General features: G+C 34.0%; 1 long non-coding RNA gene across 1 annotated transcript; it reads right to left on the bottom strand.

Moving 5' to 3' along the window:
- Nucleotides 1–363: 363 nt before the first annotated feature.
- On the bottom strand, nt 364–16,260 carry LOC118918882 (uncharacterized). The gene is made up of 4 exons (XR_005027296.2): nt 16,216–16,260; nt 13,898–13,988; nt 11,231–11,348; nt 364–468 (listed from the first exon to the last, which is right to left on the bottom strand). It is a non-coding gene; the product is annotated as an uncharacterized LOC118918882 (long non-coding RNA).
- Nucleotides 16,261–18,083: the final 1,823 nt, after the last annotated feature.

Raw genomic sequence — 18,083 nt, 5'->3', positions numbered from 1 at the left:
GGTCCACAGTATTCAAGTGTCCTCAGCATGGCCTAATAACACAATTGCACAGTTACTTTTCACCACAAGGCTTAAAATTAATTAATGGGAGGCTTTATTACAGTAGTCCCCTCTTATCCAGGGGTCATATGTTCCAAGACCCCCCAGTGGATGCCTGAAACCACATAGAGTACTGAACTCTATATATACTATGTTTTTTCCTATGTACCTATGATACCTATGATAAAGTTTAATTAATAAATTAGGCACAGTTAGAGATCAACAGCTAATAATAAAATAGAACAATTACAACAAATACCATAATAAAAGTTGTGTGAATTTGGTTTCTCTCTCTCTCAAAATATCTTATAAACTCACCCTTCTCATACTGATGAGAGTCAACGTGAAGAGAGGAAGTGAGGTGGATGATGTGGGCTTTGTGACATCAGGTTAGGCCTTCTGACCTGAAAAAGGAGGATCATCTGCTTCCTGACCGCAGGTAAGTGAGGCATGGAAAGCAAAACCACACATAAGGGGCGACTTCTGCAAATATAGTCAGAGAGGTCAAATTATATGTTACAACCATCTCAGACTAAGGTATTCTTAGTTACTTCTTGTATTTCAACCAAGACATTCTGGTTTGGGACATTTTGATTAAATGTAACTGAAATATCTTAAGTGAAAAAATTAGTGTTTCTTCCAATATCTGGAGATTTATCATTTATTTTTAGACTGGTGGGGGGTTTCTGTTTCTTCAGGGTGCCTCTGTGCTTCAGATGCCCACACCCAGTCTACGATTCCCTCGTGCCTGTGCCTGTTCTACGTCTCCACGTTTCTTCATTCCATTAGATCCCAACGTTTCTCCCATCCATAAAGGAGTAGCAGTAAGACTTGTAGTGAGGGAAACATCTGCATAGTTTTTGACCTAACAGAAATGACATCGCATTGCAGGGTGTGCAGCATATTAATGGTACTAATATCACTAATTCACATTCTTAAAAATTCCTTCGCCATTCCTTTCCTCAGAAGCTTCACACAACTCCTCCCGCCATACAGAATCCCAGCCTGCCAGGATACTTGGTTCATCTTCTATCATCCCGACCTTGTTAGACCACAACCGCTCATCCAAAATCATACTCGTCATACTTGTGTGTTGGCAGGGATATGTTTTTCTAGCTACTTTTTTTGGTCTCATCTCAGTCCTTCAGCATATACTCAGATAGCTTCATCTTCACACCAAATAGGCACATTAAAGTACGTTTCAAAACAGACAAATTTTCTACCTGAGAAAAATTCTGGAAGTGAGCTCTTAAAATAACATTTTCCCTTAGTTTTAATATTATAAATTATTTTTCAGCCTTATAATATGGCAAATTATAGTGAATACAAATTATCTCAATCTATGAAATTCTGTTAGGTTTTGTTTCCCCTTAAATATGCTCACAACTAAAAGCTATCACATAGGTCACTTAAATAATTGCTATTTTATTTTGTGGGAATGAGGTATATTGCAAGAAACATTCTCTAAGCAATTGATGTAAAAATGGTTATTTAGTTTCAAGAACAAATTCTATGTTTTGTAAAATTGCTGTAAAAGATAAAATATCTTGAAGTTGCGACAGAGATGTGTATTTAAGGAATGATACACAAACAGAAATTATGTCCTAGAAAGCATGAAGTCCAGGAGTAGAGCAGATGTGAGAAATGGTGAAGAAGGCAAAGAAGATGGAACAATCCTGCCTAAACTCTTACCATTGGCAACTGAAAACATCATGGCTTTGTGTTGTCCCATCTACTTGAAATATTTCGTAGTGTGAAAGAATCTGAATTATTCCCTGGCATGAGTGCTATCCTATCTAAAAAGAAATGGGGACATCATGGATGACCTTTCTTAGTGTAAGAGGATTCTGTACCTTGGAGAATCTTGTCAATCTATTGAAGGAAAAAAATTAATAAACCAGACAAAAAAACTGATGAAAATTGAAATCTCTAGGGAGAAATGTAATTCCATAAATTCATAGAGACAAGTTCTCTAAAAAGAAGAGATAGCCCATGCTCAAAAAGAGGATAGCAGCAAGGAATAATCCTGGAGCTCTAAAGGTGAAAGCTCAGATGGAAATGTGAAAACCACTTTCTTACAGGTAGTATCCATGATACTGACTGCCCAGTGCCAAAATCTCTTTAGGATTAGAACACATTTTAACTTCTCCAGGAAACTGTCTTTTCTGTCTGTTCTGCTTGGACTTGACTAACTCCAAAGCCATCCAGTTTACCAAAACTTATTTTAATACTATATTCATGTAATGAATTCCTATTTTGTTCCAGGTATGTATGACTTACTTTTAATTTTCATAATCTTATGAAAATAAGAGTATCAATAACTAAAGTAAGATTTCATTGATATAACTTACCAAATATTATACAAATACTAACCATGTGCGTTGAGATTTGAATCTAGATCTATCTGGACTTAAATCACATGGTCTCTTATATGGTCATAACTTACTTAGCCTTGGTAGACTAGAGAGCTAGGATATAAAAGGAAGAAAGAATGTGTTAAGGATGCATGAATTTTCAGGTCAATTACGATCTCCTGTTTTGCAATATTTAGATTTTCTGCTATGTAAGGACTGGAAAATTTCTCCACTCTAAAACATTGAGACCACGAATAAGTATCACAGAGTGATACTCTGGGCAGGGTTTATGCAAATGTTTAGGACTATACTGAGCTCTTGCTTTACCTAGCATTTAAGTAGACAGAGTCTGTGGAGAAAGGGAAACATTTTGTGGGGTGAAGGGCAAGTTCAAATATATGTAAGAATGAAACTCTACAGATTTGATAACATCAGCAGTGCCAGATTCTTGAAGAGAAAAAGTAAATGGTCGCTTTATTTTTTATGACCAGCTTGCTCTCCTCTGAGGATATTGTAATGGGACTTTAACTATATCCATACTTGATACCTACAGTAGCTAGAGATTTACCCAGTAATCTTCGTATGTTATTCCTATGGGAGCCTTTGCATTTCTTCATTATAACCCTCATCATGATCAGAATCAACATAGCTTCTAATATTTTATTAAATTAAATACAAATTATGGACAGCATTGTTTGAGTTCAATGCATTTTATTGTGTTAATGTTCTCTAAGATGCATGAATGGTAACAACCAAATGTGTATCAAAAATCTCTATTGCTTAGTAGCAGAATAGAAGAATTTGTGAAGTTTTGTAAAATGTGTTTTTCAGGCAATTGAAAGATGTTTATAGCAGTAAGTTCAAAAGGCATATGTTTAGTTTATGGTTTACATGCATGTGCAAATCACTCCTTATCTAAAAAGTTCTTTAAAAGTTTTTGGCAAAAAGATCTATTTTCTTACCTTTAACCCTAGATACAGGAATCATATTCTTCCTAATTTGGACAATGAAATGATTTCAGGCTGTAGCATCTATTTATGAGGTTTGAGTATTTGTTGAAAATAATGTATGCATAAAATTCTTAAGATAAGGAAAAGATGTTTAATCTATATTAGAGGGTTTTATAATAGTTTGATACTGTATTTCACTGCCTGGTAGTATGCTGATCAGCACTGTTTATAAATATTTAACACAATGGGGCAAAATTAACTGTTTTAAAATAACAAGGATTCTTTTCTCTTTTGCTGTTCTTTTATTAAGTTCAATCTGTGTGCTACAGTAAAGTAGAAAAGATATTTTTGATCTTCTAGAAATAAGTACCATTTCTTTTCCCATGAGGCAAATTAATTCAAAATATTATTTTTCTCTGTAAGTTTCATGCTATGCTAATAAGAAACCAAATGTCTACAGTGAGCCATTAGAGTTATTATCTGTTTTTATTCATTCACCAAGCATAGACTAGGCAGAGAAAGAGGTCCAGAAATCTGCATAGGGGTCCCGTTGAAGCTCTGTCTGAATGCAAGTCTGTACATGCAGAGGGCAAAACCTAACTCTGTTGGATAAGAATGATTTGTGAGGAAAGGACATTTAATAGTGTTGCTGTATGGAAAACAATTCTCAGAGCAAACAGAGTCGGCAATCACTTATGTTCCTCCCAAGCCAGAGCGGAGAAACTTCACTGACTAATTTTTACAGGGAATTAAGTAAGAGACACAGGAGCCCACATGAGGAAGTGGAGATGCATTAGCTCTAAACGAAGGCTAAATTTGATTTCTCCAAAACAAAACATTCCATAATTATGAAATGTAACTAAAGAAGTGTTCAGAGGGAAATCTATAGCATTTATAACTTAAATTAGAAAAGAATGATGTAAAAATGATTGATCTAAACTTCCACCTTAAGAAATAACTGTATTTCAAATACAAAAAAAGAAATAAATAAAAGAAATAGAAAACATAATTCAATTGGAAAAATTATCCATGGCATCAAAACTTGATTCTTAGAAAAGATCAATAAAATTAGTAAATGTCTAGTTATACTAATCTATGGAGAATAAAAGAGACACAAATTTTTAAAACAGTAATGAAAGAAGAGATCACTATAGATTCTACAGACATTTTAAAAACTAACAAGGTGGGGAGGAGTTACAAAGGCGCATAGGGAAACTTTTGGGGAATGAAGTCAGTATTAGGCTGTTAGGACTCAACAGCATGAGAAAGTCTGATGTAAATGTTCCTGGTTGATGGTTTGTTTGTGGTTGTCTGATTACTGTATTTCACACATGTGTATATGTTCTAAAACTTATCAAATTGTCAAGTATATATATAGGTTATTGTGTCAGTTACATCCCAATAAAGTTGCTAATAAATGCAGTTATTCCTATAGATACATAAAGAAGTATTACTGGATATATGTTGTGGTATGTGTGTATATGCTTATACGTTCATACATAAGTATGCTGTATGTCAATAAATTGTGATTTTGCTTAGAGTTACTTGTAGCATTTACTTCCGAATGATTTTTTCCCATCATTACCAAGAACACATGTTTTAACCTTAATTATCTTTATGCTTTAACCTTAATTATCAAGCTATGCCCCTATAGCTTGGATTTTTAGTTCTGACCTGACCGTCATCAACATAATTAATCTTTTAGCATATATATGATTAAAATATTAAGTTTTTCTTCATTAAATTAGAAACCTTATAACTGCATATGGCTGTTCCAGGGAATAATTATATTTTTGTGCATTATGTGACACAAAGAATGCTGATTTAACCTACGGAACACCCTTTGAAGGTGATTTTTTTTATTGTCCAATTTTTAAATTATGGATGCTGGGAGAATTGAAGTATTGCACGAGTAATTACACATAGCTGGCAGATGTTAGCAGTGAAGTCTGGCTGACTCAGGGCCTACGTCTTTGTCACTGATCTCCCCTACCACTGCTGCCATGATGGATGCCCGGAGTTGAGTATTTTAACTGGGTTGTAACATGTGAAAGAAATGAATATCATGGAATATTAATGGAATTGATCATATTCAAGAAAAATTCACAAAGTGTTTGCTATATGCCATATATCGTGCTAGGCCTGAGAACCTAGAAATATGTTTTCTTCTAGTAAGGCACAGAATGAGTAATAAATGCTCAGTACACAAATACACAAATTTTTTGTTAATGTTTTCTTTGTAAATAGAAGTCCATGTTAGGCTGTTAGGACTCAACAGCATGAGAAAGTCTGATGTAAATGTTCCTGGTTGATGGTTTGTTTGTGGTTGGGTTCTGGTTGCCCATTTTCATTGCAAGTGTTTTATTTAATTAGTTGACATAAACGTTCCTACATTAGAAGTTGCTTCATTTCTTTTCCTTATTGTTATTTTCAATAATAATGTTTACTGGTACTTATAAATTCCATAATACTTGTGATTTTCATTTATTGATGAATGCCATTTCTATAGTGCCCTTTGACTTTTGTTGGTCCTCATTCACACAGAGAGCTCTCCAAAATCAGAGGCTAAAAGCAATGTTGAGGATGTGAGTCAATGAAAGCCCATCTCAAAGTCAATCTCTGAAGTGCCTGAATTAACAATTTCTAGGATGCACACTGAAAAAAGAGATTCCTGGCTAACTGCAAACTGACTGAATCCGATTCTCATAATGGCCAAAGAATCTGCATTTTTACCAACCTCCCTCCAGTAACACTACAATCAGAGAGGTATTGGTCAGAGAAGCTGGCCTCTGGAACCTACTGATAGCAAATAAATGGTTGTCAACAACTCCCTTTTTTCCAAAAAGCTGCCACTGTGATAGTAGCTTTTTAGATATTGTGTCTAGAAATGTCATCTTCTTGCTTTCTTTTTAAATATTTATGTCAGGTGGGTAGAACCACACACACTCTGCAGAATGCTTACCCAATCCAGTAGCTTCAGTCACCTTCAGAAATAAAAAACAATGCCATGCAGTTATAGGCTATTTTTAAAGACCAAGAAAAAACAAGCACTAAACTCAAGCCCTTGAATTTCCCCATCTCACCTGGACCCTCCCCTCTAAAAGGTCTTTTCTTTGTGAAATTTCACAGGCAGAATAGCAAGCCATGAGATCTCAGGTTTACTTTGAAGAAGAAACTTTTCCTACAGCTCTAATTAAAAGGAAGTTTCAAACCTACAAATTAACAGTTTTAATATGCTGTTCCTGGTGATTAACTGCTTCAACTTAACAAGCATTCACTGTTAACACTGCAACTGTTAATTTTAGCGGCTTGATTTTTAAATTCCAAAAGGAGTAAAACTAGTTCAAAATGATTCCTGTAATTTTTACCACTGGCCTGACAATCTTTATTTAGAAAATCCTTCTCAATAACATTCTCCTCTCAGAAATTTTCTCTCTTTTACCTAGAATAGAATAGACATTTAGAAGCAATTGCTCGATTTTTTTTTCTTTTTTTGGACTATACCTCAAAATTAACTGTGCATATTACTATGCCTCTGGAGATTGGATGAAGGAAACAATATTTTAATTAAAAAATCTCCTTTTTTTAATCAAACACTAGCATAGAACTACAACATAGTGTAGTTCTAAAAATAAATAAATTAAAAAAATTGGTCCACAATATAATCAATTTATGAAAGTGGCTATAAGAACATATGATAAATTAAGTTTCTTGAAATATCTGAACTATGTAAGGCCAGCTTTATAGAAGCTGACTTCTGACTTACAGAGTTTTACCTGGTCCTGATGAAGAGTTCTCGATTATCAAGGATGATATCAAATCCACAGATAATCCAAAAAATTCCTTCAGCCTCTAGTTTTAAAGCTTCCCATAAAGAAATCCCTCTTTAAAGCTGCTAATAAGCTAATAAGCAGCCAGAGTGACTGATTTAAAAATGCATCTCAGATAATTATATCTCACGTGTTTATATTAAATATCATTTTCTTGTATCCATTCTCTGTCATTTTAATCTCTCCATCATTTTCAACCTATTTCCACCCATCTCCTACAGGAAACCATTTTCTTTCATTTGTAGTTTGTTTCTTCTGTTTGTTTCTGTTTACCCTTTCTGTTCATTTCTTTATATACAAATGAGCAATATATACATCCATGTTTACAAATCTTATACATAATAGGTATATATGTATGTTTACATAATTATGCCTATATTATTTTAATATATACATATATAATACACATTTTATGTACTATATATACATATATTTCCTTATCTCTATTTCTTTCTTACAGAAAATATAAAGGTATATTCTTTTGCCCTTTGCATTTCCCCTCTAAGAATAGATATCTTGAAAATTCTCCATATCAGTTGACAGACATATATTATACATAGCTTATACTTTTATATAGCTGCGTTGTACTTTGTTTTATACACTATAGTTTACTCAACACTCTTCTATGCATAACCATTTAATTTCCAATATTTTGCAATAACAAACAATGCTTTAATGAATAATCTTTGGCAAATATATGTTTCCATACTGTTGGAAGCACATCTGTAAGGTAAATTCAAGAAGTGGAACTTAGGGTCAAAAAGTAAATGTATGATTGTCTCCTTATAATTTCTCTAGCAGAAAATTCCTAAAAATTTAGTGATTTTATTATTGTTTATGTTTTAATATTTGCCAATGTGGTATCTTAGAAATATCTCATTACAGTTTTTATTTACATTTATCTATGTATGTTTGAGATTAAATATCTTTTCGTATGCTTAAGAGCCATTTTAATACATATCTCTGTGAATTGTTTGTTCATGTCTTTGCCCATTTTTTTTCTTTTTTTTTTTGGGTAAATCTGTTCTTACCTCAGTGTGTAAATGTTTTTCAGATAGTAATGATATGAGCTCTTTATATGTGATACACAGTGCCAAAATTTTCTCCTTTAGTCTTTCCATTTTCTTTTGCCATATTTAGTTGTCTGTTAGGCAGCACTGTGATGGAATGAAGGTGAGATCTGACTCTCTGCTCCAATTCTTGCTGAGCCAGTCAATTACTACCATGAATCTCAGAATATAATAATAATAATAATAATAATACTGTCCCTGCCTGACCTCACAGAGCTCTCAAATGAGCTTATGACCATGAGCATTTTAAAAGAACTCTACATAAATGTTATGTTATCCAAATAGTATAGCATATGTTTACTTACCTTTAAAGCATCTTCACCTTAAAAGGTAATCCATAATAGATAAGACAGGGGACAGCCCTTCCAAAGTCACCCTTATACCAAATTTGAAGTTAATATATATGTTACTTTATCATCCTCATATATTAGAAATTGCTTTCATCACCACATTGATTGTTTTTCCATTTACCATTTCTTTCTGTTCTGTTAACCATTTTTGTGAAGTTTGGCTAGGCTGGTACTTCCTTATCAATGCTATATATCCCACACTGGGAGGACTTTACTCCTTGTCCCTGTCAAGCAGCTAATAGTGTGACCCCTTTTCATTTTGCCAAATTCTGACTCATTAAAAACAGTGGCGAAAAGGGCAACAGTGTAGCATTTTGTTAAAATGAGTAAGTTCTAATACTGGAAATAGTTTTGTGTGATATAATAGAAAACATATATATTGGTCTCTGCCCCTAGATTCTGACACAGAACTCCTGAAATCCTTGAAAATTCCTAAACAATAAGGGCACTAGAAGCATCTTTTGTTCTATTGAGGCAACTCTGGGCAGGGAGACCAAACCATAATTAGAGGAATTTTCAGACCAGCCCCATCCTCCAAAGAGGGTGAGCAGCTGGAAATGGAGTTAATAATTGCACATACCTACTTGAGGAAGCCTCCATAAAATTCCAATAGCACAGGATTCAGAGAGCTTCCAGGCCCGTGAACACAGCACACGGGGAGGGTGATGCAACCCGACTCAACATGGACAGAAGCTCCTATGCTCAAGACCCTCCCAGACTCGTCCTATGCATCTCTTTATCTGGCTCTTCTTCTGTACTCTTTATCATATCCTTTAATAAACTGGTAAACGTAAGTGTTTCCCCCTGAGCTCTGTAAGCTGTTTTGGCAAATGAGCCCAACCTGAGTAAGTCTGTTTGGAAGAGTTGGAATCTCTGATCTCTACTGGCCAGGTGGTCACTGGGGGCTGAAGCAGGAGGTGGGGGGCGGGGCGGGTGGCAGTCTTGTGGGAATGAGCCCATAACCTGCAGAGTCTGATGCTATCTCCAGGTAGTTAGTGTTAAATTCCCAGATACACTGCTGGTGTCACAGTGAGTTGCTTGTTGTGGGGGGAAATCTTCCCATGTTTGGGGAACAGGATTTTCAGAAGTGAAGTGTTCTGTGCGAGTAGTGAAGGAGACACACAGAGAAGAAACAGCAGGGAAGAACTAGTTTCTTTCCCACATTGGAACTAAAAGACTGGGTTGTTTTTCTTTCACTTTTGTTGGTAGTCTATCTGTGGGTACAGTTGCAATATTTCCAGAATCTCTCACCTGGCCTTAGTCCCTCTCCGTATCAATAGGTGTTTACAAGGGGTGGAGAGAAGCGGTTCTCTCCTTAGTCTATTTCCATATCAATAGGTGTTCCCAAGGGGGGAGAGGTGAGCACAGGCTGGGAAGGAGAGAAACGGCTTAGCTAGTAGTAGCTGCCAGGAGAGGGAAGAATGGGGCCAGGCTTCTTGTAAACCATAAACGCGTTTCTCCCACTTTAGTTATTCCCTCAACTGATTTCGGCTTCATTGGTTTCACTGGTTTATTTGTCCGGGGCTGGGAACACGCTTTCCTCCCACAGCTACACTATCCAAAAGTCAAAAGTATCCTGACATTTGTTGTAACAGATTCAATATAGTACAGCTTTAATTTCCAGAAGATCTCAACATTGTCACTGGTTCGGACCTGTGAAGTAGACTTTGGCAGCCCTGAGATTTGTTTTCTTTTTCTCCCTAGATAACTAATTTCTATATATTTCAGGGTAGTTTCTGTTCCTGATTGTTAAATTTACTTGGCCAATAATCATCAGTATTACTTTTGAAAGTGGATGCCTCCTATGTTGCACTGGCAAAGCTTTTAAGCAGCAGTGTTGCCATATCTGATCTAGTAAATTAGCACATGTATGAAGTAGGCACATCGGTCAATAAAATGAATTTGCATTCTAATGTACATCCTGACATACAATTTCTGTAGAAAATATCATGTGTTACATTTGTTTTACATTCAAAGCATTAAACCTCAATATTTCGTTTCTTATTGTAGCAACATTCCTGATCTGTGCTAGAAATTGCCATTCAGCAGGGAAGAAGGAAAGAGTCACAGGGAAATAAAAGGAACAGAGTTGGAGTATCTTTTTGATGAGTAAGGTAATCTTATTTTTTTGACCCAGTTAGGTACAGAAAATAATGACTCTACATACACAACTCAAGTTATTAAGTTCAGCTGATATTTGTTCTCCTTTCTGGAAAAACTGGAGTCCATTCTTCTAGAGTAAGACCTGTAAAAACTATTAAAGTGATCAAAGCCTCAAACACAAAGAAAATCTTACATTAGCACAATAAAAATATAAAAGGCATGATAAATTTAAAATATAAAGGAATTAGTGTTAGATATAGGACAATTGGGGCTTCAGTAAAGGACACAATTTAAAGTTGACTCATAACATCCCTTCCTGAGAAAGTAGGTCAATATTCTTTTTGCAAAGCAAAGACTTAAGGGCAGGGGTTTGGTCTCTTGTTCACTACTGTATCTCCACTGCCTAGAACATTATCTAGAACAGTAATCATTCAATTAATAACTGTTGAATTACTAAATCATTCCCTAAGTGAATAAAGTGCTGGGAGAATAATGAAATTTATAGATTACAAGTAAAGCATTGCCAGAACTTACCAATTATTCTGTCATTTGGAGGATCAAGGATTGGAGTTCTGATTGAGTTAGAGAGAGAGATTTTCCATGCAGACATCCCTTTTCAGTGGCAGTCAGCATCCCTTGGTGGTATCTGCACCTGGGATTGAAAGCCAAGGATACATCCATCAAGCCAAAGTTGTTGTTTGCAGAACTTGCTTTTAAATAAAACTTTTCCACTCTGAGTGGCCATTTTAAAATTTTCTCAGTGGAGCATAGTCCTCTCTTAATGAAGCAGGCATTCTCCGGTTAAAGACACTATTACATTAGGGAGAATGTAGAAAAGATCAGTGTGAGACATAGTGGGGCCCGGCACAGATAAGAGGCCACACTGAAAACTAAATTTGGAAAGCTGCTCACTGCCTGAGCAGTTTCAGCACAGGCCAGAAATCATAAAGAGATGATTTCTCTTCCAGGAGAGCTTGTTCTCCCAGCTCCTTGTCCATCACCCCACCAAGACCGTGGGGTTCCTGAAGTGATAATACAGAAGTATATTGCACAGTTCCATGGTTTCTGATCTGACTGGTAGATTCCAACATCTCAGAGTAAGAGACCTAGTGAAAACTCACTCACACTATTTTTGTCAAGTATCTGCCCAAGTATCTGCCTGGGATAGACTTAGTTTCAGTTAAGGAGAAATAGACTTGAAATTTTCTTTAAACTTTCTTTAAACAATGTACACAATTTAAATGGAAGGAATATACATAGCCATTGTGAGGTAGAGGAACAACTATTGTATAAAGAACATATGTAAGAATTTTGTATGTATGTATACATGTAGGCAGAGTTGTTAAAAAACCCTTGTCCATCTTCCTTATCTTTGCAAATACTTGATTAAGTAAGGCATTTTTTTCCTTCAAACTTCAATGGTTCACTGATAAATTTCTGTAATGAAAATTGTTTTGTGTGTTTCAAAAACAAAACTATAACCTGTATTTGGTGTTTGTAAATCTGTGCCTAAATGAAAGCAACTTAAAATTAAGAGTCTAGCAAACCTTTTCTGGGAGCTCTCTATAGGGCATTATGTCCTGTGTCTGATAAAACATGATGAAACAAATAATTCTAAAACATAAGTATTGTATTGGCAAAGTAACACTGTTTGAGTCAGCTTTATAAATCTTACAGTAAATCAGGGATCTGTCATTTTAGGTGTGTGCTTTTTGAATTATGAGCCATTTAATATGTCAGCATTTTAGTGCAAAGGGGACTAAATGGCAAGGGGTTCTGGACAAGTAAAGACAACTGTCTGGCATTCTTGTGAAACAATGCATGTACTCTGCACTCAAAGTCAAGAAAAAGGATCTAGAAAGCTATAACCCCGTGGGCCAGATTCAAGGTAACATCTATAACTTTGAAACCTTGTAAAACTGACTCATAGCAAAGAAAGAGTAAGCTAATTCGAGTTGGTACATTCATTAACCTGTTAAATTCCTTTTGTTTAGATAAAACTGTTCCTTTCCATTATCATGATATTTTAAAATCCTAGATACAAACCATCTAAATTCAATAAGTGTTTATTGAATGTGTTTACCACTTATTAATTACTGTTCTTGGAACTGATGATGCATTAGTGAAACAGATAAGATGTCAGTCCTTGTGTAGTTTTTTATTTTCACAAAAGGAGGCCAAAAATTATATAAATAAATAAATATAAATATATATATATATAGAGAGAGAGGGGGTGGTGGTGCTGGGGTGGGGGGGAACGTGGCAAGTGATATTGGAAGTATCAATGGTTTGGCACCAATGGTGCACTGAACCCACTTTGACACAGAGGCACAGATAGGCATCCTACTACATTACTAAATTCACTTCTAAAAGATTTTTTAGGTTTCTTAGGATTTTCTATATAAACAATGTTATATGTGAATGAAGATAATTTTACTTCTTCCTCTTCTCTATACTTAACTTTTATTTCATTTTCTTGCTTATTGCACTGGCTAGAACCTCCAGTAGGAGGCAGATTAGAAATAATGAGATTGGATCTCCTTGCTTTGTTTATATAAGGGATGAAGTTTCAGTATTTTACCATGAAGCAATATGTTGATTGTGTTTTCTGAAAAAGGAAATTCCCTTATTTATTTGAAAACAATCATGCAATTTTCTGAACTTTATTACATCATTTTTATGCATCTGTTGTACTATTTTTTTAATGTTAAGCCAAATTTACCTTTTCCTAGGATAAATCAACTTGATAATGATTCTTATATTTGATGTGCTTCTGGGTTCCATTTGATAATATGTTTTCATTTTTTGTATCCATGTACATGAGGGACGCTGGTCTCTAATTTTCCTATCTTGCAATATCTTTGCCAGACTTTGATATCATGGTTGTTTTGGCTTCATAAAACAGCTTGAAAAAGACTTCCTTCTGTTATACTTTTTGAAGAGTTTTTGTGAGATTGCTATTATTTCTTTGAAGTTTGATAGAATTCACCAGTAAACTCATATGGCCTTGGAATATTCTTTATTAAAATTTTTTATAATGAATTCAGTTTTTAAAATAGAAATAGTAGCATATGTATTTTTGCTGCTTTTTATTTCTCTTACTCTCTAGGGTTTAACTTTTAGCTAAGTTTCCAGAGTCCTAGACTGGATTGCCAGAAAAAAAAGGGAAGGGAAAAGAAAAAAGAGAGAAACAGAAACCACCTTGTTAGTTAGGGGTGATACTCTGTGGTAACCTTCACCTTGAATCTGTACTGCCCACCAGCAACCGGCAATGGTTTCTTGGAGAACAGTTCTAAGATATAAGGAGATATGTCTAATTATTAGTCCAGCATGGTTTTACAAGTGGCATTCTAGATTTACTTTATACAAATAAGTCATTTTAATCACTGGAGTATCACAGTATTTCTGGTTATTCAAGAACATAAAAAAGACAAATACATTTGCCCTCTGTAAAGAGGGGATTCAAGGGAGCTACCAGAGGTAGGACAGACTCACAGGTATTTTAATATTTGTCTAGGACTTATCTTAAAAAAACTCAGCATATTTAAAACAATGAACCAAGCAAAACACGCATCCTAAATGGAGATGTTGGTCACAATAGCTGAGGAACTTCATTGAAAATAATCAAACAAGGCTTATCCACATCATGTGCTCTGTGCCTTGCCTCTTGGGTCTTACTCAAAGCTGGCAGTGCAATATTTTTTTTCTTTCAAGCTTGACCCATTTGTGCATGGTGCTGATAATTATTTCAGTCTAAATTCAGTATTTTAAAAAGCCTCCCAAGTTTTGCACAGTGCTGCATAAGGCAATCATTAAAAGAGATACAAGTTTAAGTATGAACTTCTTATGGGAGATCAAATAATTTACATGATGAAATATCTGTGTTTGAAGAGCTGCACTTAAGAATGTCTGAGGTATCCATCACTTGGAGTCTGCGGCCCTTTAGTTTTCTTGGATTAGCTACTAAGCCAGAAAACAGTTATGCACTGTATTGATTTTTCATGTGAAACTAGCAAAAATTATTTCTTAGAGTGGGTCATTTATTTTTAAATGGGGCAGAGCAGTTGTTGCAAAAGGCAAAAGTCAACTTTGGAAAACTAATAAGTTGAAGAAAAAGAATGAAAACTTCCAAAAGCACAGAACTTAAACTATAATTGAGAAGCTAAGTTTTCCAAAAGACTGTATGGTAGTAAATAAAAAGTTATCTATGTAGCCCCATACAGTCTTTTAAAATTAATATGCCCCTTAATTTAACAACTTGATATGAATATTGAAAAAGGCTTATTTTAAGCTATTCAAAATTATTTTGTCTTTACCTCAATAATTATAAATATTACATAAGCATATTGAGCTATAAAAATAAAATCCAGTGAAAAAATTATGATTCACAGTGAGGTAACAAAATCATGAGTCATGTAATATGTACTAAGATTGACCACTGGCTATTGGCTGAAAATTCAAGAGTTTCATTAATTTTAGTTCTTTGCTGTTGAGAAAAACTATGCTAAATATTCCAAAATACTCTAGATTAGGGAAGCGCCATTAACTCAAAAGTTATCCACATGATGATTACTAAGAAAAAACTTACTTTATATACTGAGACATTTTAATTAAATTCCTTGAAAAATAGAAATGAGGGAATAAATAATTTAACAGTAGGTAGATGAATTAAGATAAAGTCAATAAAAGAAAAAAATGAAATATGGTTATTAAGAGTCATGTTCTTGTCTGACAGGGAAATTAAATGTTGATTAGTGCTTTTAAAATTAAGTAAGAAATATTCCCTAGCAAGACTCATAAGGAGATATGAAAACATGCATCATTATTCTATAATTTGTCATTTTGGGGAAAAAAACAATTATGTATAGATAGATGATATAGATACAGGTACAGATATAGATATAGACATACACATATATGCAGGATATATAAAATAAGAAGCTAAGAATCTAATTTCAAAAAGTTAATATATATCCAAGCAAAAATAACCTCTGGCCTACAGAAGCTCTTTAAAATATTTGGGATAATAATTACTAATAAATTATTATTTAATGGTAGTTATAAAACTTGATCATTTTAGCAGTTAGAACTCTAAAATATTCAAAAAACCCATAATTTCTATGACATTCATATTATTCCAGATTGTTATAAACATTTTCCACAAATAGTAAAATTGTGAAATTAAATGTATGTAAAATTGTACTATTTGTAAATAAAAAATTACTATTTTCATCTTTTTCCTTTTAAATACATATCTTAAAGCAAAAATAAATGAAATCAGCAATAAATTATAGTGAAACATGACCAAAGTTAAACTTGTTGAAAAATGATTTTTATTAAGAAAGGTAATAATATAATTAATATATCTACACTTTATATAAGAAAATGATGACTTTCATAGAGGCTGAACAAACTTCCTAATTAAAATGCAAAACAAAGACGAACAAAATAAATTGCATTTAACCAGGGATGGAAAGATCTTAAAAAAATGAAGACAGTCTTAAAAGGATGCAACTTACTGCTTGATAATGAATCAATAGAGATTTTCCCACTGAAGCCAGGATCTAGAAAACATTAAAACCTATATCATGACCACTATGGAGGGAATAATAAAATGAGAGTTTTTTGTATACTGTAGGGAAAAAATACGTTATTAATATATAGGTAATATAATTGCTCAGAAAACTTGAGGACTAACTGTAAACAATTTAGAGATAATGATAGAATTAAGATACATAATGTAGAGATGAAAATAACAGAAACCAAAATGCTGAAAAATAATATTTTACATATGGATATTAATTATTTTATATAACTGTAATAATTTAATGAATAGATCACTGATGCAAGGATAAGCATACAGATAATTAAAATAGGAAAGGATGTCTCCCCTAAATGCTTGATTAGTAGATATTAAAGATGACACTTCAAATAAGTGAGTATGTCTGGACTACATTAATCAGTGGTTGAGAAAATAAATTAATAGGCAAAATAAAGTGATATTTTTCACACCATATAATGTATTTTCTGGGTTTACCAATTATTTTCTTAAGTGCAGAAATATTATAAAATACTATGAAATATGTAAAAGAAATATGTTTTTCATTTATTTAATATCAAGGTAATTAAGGACATTCTGAGCATAAAAGGAAAGAAACCATAAATTAAATATCTGAATGAGTTAGATACACATAATTTTAAAAATTGTGACCAAATGCCAAAATCAATTTGATGGGAGTGAAAAGTAGATGTTTTTTCACATATTAATAGATAATAGCCTATGGAAGTAATGCTAAGGAAATGTTTGCCAGCTTGCAAAATAAATTTAAAAACAGCCAATTATTTGCTAAAGAAATGAATACTAAAATATGTCAGTATTTTTCATTTATCAAACTGCAAATATAAAAGGCATATTTCACGGTATTTGAAACCAGTAATCTTAAATTTTGTTTTATCAGAGACTACGTTGGTTAGTTTACACATTTGTCTTACATACTTCTTTCACAAATCCTACCTCTAAAATGGATAATAATAACCTCATTTTAGATGAAGAGAAACTGAGCTTGGTAGAGTTTAAATGACCTGCTCATAGTCACACAGCAAGTTGCAGGAAAACATTAGGGCCCACACCTCACTCCAAAATTCTTATTTTTCCATATGCTTCTACAATCCCCTTATTGGTTTTCTTAATGAGCGCGTGAGGGAAGCAATGATAAAGTGGTATGGGTTCTGATTTGTACTGCTAACTGTGAATCCTTTCACCTTTTCTTTATCTTAAAATCCTATTTCAGAGCAACTAGAATAACAAAATAAAACAGCAAATTCATAATGTCAGAAGCCATGAAGGATGCCATCAGCTGATCAGAACCCTGTGGGGAATTTCTGGAACTTTGACAGTTAATTAGATTTAATCCAAATCTTATGGAACTGAAAGACTCCAACATGAGAGAAATGAACGTCAGAATTAAAATAAAATCAAATGAATGAATGAGACTTCTTGAGACAAAAACAGGGTATCTTCAGGATTAAAAGTAGCAGGGGATGAGAGAGGAATCAGGGGCCATAGAATCATTAGGTTAAGGAATTAAAGGGCTATGCATCTAAAATGGATTAATATTCCATGCATCTCAATGTTAAAACATTCAACACATTTTCTCAAATGAAACGGAAAACTGTGACACAGATCACTTTCTGAGGCTGTATGGGGGCACAGAAATGTTAGATCCAGAGTTAAATAGCAGCCATCACAAAAGATGAGAGACCCTTCACTGCCCAGACCAGCCAATCTGACACTCTGAAGATTATTCCATTGGCCATATATTATGTTCTTGCTCCCCAATTTTGCAACCACAAGAATGGGAATCAGGCTACCTGTAACAGATGTAGC

This window comes from Manis pentadactyla, chromosome 3 (genome assembly GCF_030020395.1).
Source record: "Manis pentadactyla isolate mManPen7 chromosome 3, mManPen7.hap1, whole genome shotgun sequence".
In the NCBI taxonomy this organism is placed as follows: domain Eukaryota; kingdom Metazoa; phylum Chordata; class Mammalia; order Pholidota; family Manidae; genus Manis; species Manis pentadactyla.
Note: the sequence above shows the minus strand (reverse complement) of the source record. Positions and strands in the feature narration are given on the sequence as shown.